This window comes from Aegilops tauschii, chromosome 3 (assembly GCF_002575655.3).
Source record: "Aegilops tauschii subsp. strangulata cultivar AL8/78 chromosome 3, Aet v6.0, whole genome shotgun sequence".
In the NCBI taxonomy this organism is placed as follows: Eukaryota; Viridiplantae; Streptophyta; class Magnoliopsida; order Poales; family Poaceae; genus Aegilops; species Aegilops tauschii.
The window spans coordinates 537,744,471-537,748,492 of record NC_053037.3 but is presented as its reverse complement, the minus strand read 5'-3'; the positions used below and the strand labels follow the sequence as shown (position 1 = coordinate 537,748,492).

At 41.2% G+C, this 4,022-nt stretch overlaps 1 long non-coding RNA gene across 1 annotated transcript; it reads right to left on the bottom strand.

Annotated features, from left to right (window-relative positions):
- Nucleotides 1-1,858: 1,858 nt before the first annotated feature.
- LOC109731791 (uncharacterized) lies at nt 1,859-3,806 on the bottom strand. Its single transcript, XR_002225209.4, has 5 exons — nt 3,735-3,806; nt 3,562-3,655; nt 3,351-3,461; nt 2,304-2,413; nt 1,859-2,224 (listed from the first exon to the last, which is right to left on the bottom strand). It is a non-coding gene; the product is annotated as an uncharacterized lncRNA (long non-coding RNA).
- Nucleotides 3,807-4,022: the final 216 nt, after the last annotated feature.

Sequence of the window (4,022 nt, the reverse complement as noted above, 5' to 3'; positions counted from 1 at the left end):
AGTGTGCAAGCTCCAGCGATCCATTTATGGACTGGTGCAAGCCTCTCGGTTGGAATAAACGTTTTGATAGTGTGATCAAAGCATATGGTTTTATACAGACTTTTGGAGAAGCCTATATTTACAAGAAACTGAGTGGGAGCTCTGTAGCATTTCTGATATTATATGTGGATGACATATTGTTGATTGGAAATGATATAGAATTTCTGGATAGCATAAAAGGATACTTGAATAAGAGTTTTTCTATGAAAGACCTCGGTGAAGCTGCTTACATATTGGGCATCAAGATCTATAGAGATAGATCAAGACGCTTAATTGGACTTTCACAAAGCACATACCTTGATAAGATTTTGAAGAAGTTCAAAATGGATTAGTCAAAGAAAGGGTTCTTTCCTGTGTTACAAGGTGTGAAGTTGAGTGAGACTCAATACCCGACCACTGCAGAAGATAGAGAGATAATGAAAGTCATTCCCTATGCCTCAGCCATAGGTTCTATCATGTATGCAATGCTGTGTACCAGACCTGATGTGTGCCTTGCTATAAGTATAGTAGGGAGGTACCAAAGTAATCCAGGAGTGGATCACTTGACAGCGGTCAAGAACATCCTGAAATACCTGAAAAGGACTAAGGATATGTTTCTCGTTTATGGAGGTGACAAAGAGCTCGTCGTAAATGGTTACGTTGATGCAAGCTTTGACACTGATCCGGATGACTCTAAGTCACAAACCGGATACGTATTTATATTGAACGGTGGAGCTGTTAGTTGGTGCAGTTCTAAGCAAAGTGTCGTGGCGGGATCTACGTGTGAGCGGAGTACATAGCTGCTTCGGAAGCAACAAATGAAGGAGTCTGGATGAAGGAGTTCATATCTGATCTAGGTGTCATACCTAGTGCATCGGGTCCAATGAAAATCTTTTGTGACAATACTAGTGCAATTGCCTTGGCAAAGGAATCCAGATTTCACAAGAGAACCAAGCACATCAAGAGACGCTTCAATTCCATCCGCGATCAAGTCAAGGAGGGAGACATAGAGATTTGCAAAATACATACAGATCTGAATGTTGCAGACCCGTTGACTAAGCCTCTCTCACGAGCAAAACATGATCAGCACCAAGACTCCATGGGTGTTAGAATCATTACTATGTAATCTAGATTATTGACTCTAGCGCAAGTGGGAGCTGAAGGAAATATGCCCTAGAGGCAATAATAAAGTTGTTATTTATATTTCCTTACACTACTAGATTTTCCATTATAGCCGAGGGTCCAATCACCGTCGGATATATAAGTTCACCGTCGGATACCCTAATAACCGACGGGTCACCGTCGGCTATCTCCCGTCGGCCTTGCTTTGTCGGCCATTACACATATATCCGACGGTACCGTCAGATAATATCTTTTCCAACGGTAATAGGCCGACGGTTAACCGTTAGCATAAATTGATCATTAGAAGCTCGACGACACTTATAGCCGATGGTTCCCCGTCGGATATTTATTTTCCTGCGGTTATTGTCCCCCGTCAATTTTCTTAATAGTCGACGGTATATTTGACTATCAAGGTTATTTATAACCAAGAGGAGTGCCAAACCGTCAATTTATATGATTGCTGATGGTGCATAGAACCCTTCGGGGATTCCTTTAGTTGAGAATTTTCTAGCACCATCAATTGTATAAATTCACCAATGTTCTTAAGTTCCTGTGGTCATATTGTGTACCCAAGATGTTTGTTGTACCGTAGGAAATAAGTCACCCTTACAAATTGCTTGCATCGAGGGTTGTTGCATACCAAGAAATTGTGATTCATGACGATAGTATTTCAAAATATTGGCCTTTCAAATACATCTTAGAATCACACAACTACACATGATCAAAGAAAATATATTTTATTTAGCATAACAACAAGAAGTATAACATGTCTAATGAGTTGAATCAATATTACATTGGCCATACTGACGCATCTAAGAAGTGTCAAATGAAAAACAAAATAGTGACTAAGATATAATGGTCCAAACAATGTGCATAAGCTAAATTGTCCATGAACTTCATAACTTCACTTGGTTGCATGACTCGAAGATCATCAGACTCATCACCATTATCGTCGTCTTGATCGTAATGCCCATCGCCATATATATAATCTCCCACATTTCCATAGGTACCATTGTCATCATTAGTATCATAGCATTATCACAACTCAATTTATCTCCAATATGACTTACCAATACCTAAGAAACTATAAGACTTGTTATAAGAGAGATGAAAAATTATATAATGCAGCTGACATTTAATTGAGCTAAAAGGAACAAACTTACTTGTTCAGGAATCATCTACACATTGACATAGAAATCACATCTTAGTAAGAATTATTAGTGTTACACCAGTACTTCAATCCTTTTCCAACCATACGTCTTGCAAATGGAAACTGAAAAGTAAAAATGAACAAAAATAAAATGACTATTGTTTTGCACCTTTTATGCACAGGGTTATACAGACTAGTACTTCTAGATCTTTGAATACAATTCACTGCTATTTGTGATAACTTGCTTTAGTAGTCAACTCTACAAGTTAACCAAGAGGAACGGTTTATCAACTTAAAGTAAAGACTAAGTAAATCTAAAATCCACATCAATGCCTATGTGTTCATAAATCATTATATTGAGAACTAAAATGCCAAGGCGACACATACACCATGATTCAGGAACAAGATAAGATGGCAAATCTACCATCAGTTAAAGAAAAATCTGGATATGTGCCATTAAATCGACACAACTTTGAGAAAATATCATGGTAAGATCTTATTGTAGATATATAGAATTGAAAAGAACAATCCATTAGGAAATACACCATTCCACGGGTCATATGTGTCAGTTCATTGCCTCAATTGATGCCTTTTCCCCCTGACCTACACACACATTTCTCGACCCAAAGATATGCACCAGGGCTAGCAAACATAACACACCCACAAGATACTAGAATGTCTTGGAACAAGTAGTTGTACGAAGCTAAACTAGTAGTACTATTCTTATGTAGTAGTTTTGCCAGCATAGTTGTGTGAATCGTACATATTTGACATCCTAGCTAGCAAGGATTTGACATTCAGAATCAATCAGACTAGATTAACGTGGGTTGAAATCTTAGATTGCAGATAAGTACTACTCCAAAATTACTGGCGAGTAATTGGTACGATGGAACCAAAGAGGTGGTACGTAAGTTCAACTACCAAAATTTGGCCATCTCACCGGTGGATGGGATCTGCTTTGACAATGATTCATAGAAAATCCAGATGAATGGAAACATATGTACTCCAGCATGTCTGAATTAAGAAAAAGCAGATGGATGGGATTTGATTATGGTGATACCTGATACGGTACCTCTTCGATCGGAAGGATCAAACTTCTGGCTGGGTAGGGAGAAGACCTTTCCTCGAGCGGCTGTTCAGCTAGAGATGTGGATCTCTCGCCTCCTTTACACTGCATGCGAATGAGAACCGATCAGCGCAGAACATCAGCCCACGGCGCCGGTCGCCCATTAGCACGCCCCGCCGCTCGGCCATCAGCCTTGCGCCCCTACCCCCCGCTCGCCCATCAGCCCATGCTGCCGCCGCTCCCACAACAGCATGCGTAGCCACTCGCCGTTTTCTGCCACCACCAGTCGCCGTACTTTGCTACATGAATACAAAAATAAGAGATCAAGGCGAGGGGAGAAAGGAAGTCCCGGGGAGACAGAGGAAAGGACGCACTGACCTAGCACCGTTACTTGCCGAGTGCTGTCGGTCGCTGCCACAACGGGTGAGAGACGGGATCTGGGTGGAGAACTGCTCTAGGCTCCAATCGAGAGGTGAGTGGGAATGAGGCTAATCTCGAGTTGGGCGGTGGCAAGGTTCACGACGGCCCAGTGGGTGGTTAGAGGAAGTTGAGATCGTTGCTTCGTGCCGCGTGGGCTATTTCGATTTTTTTCCTTCGCGCGTATTTTTTTCCAATTGGTTTTCTTTTTTCGACAATCATCTCGTGTGTCGGTTGAAACTTTCATCC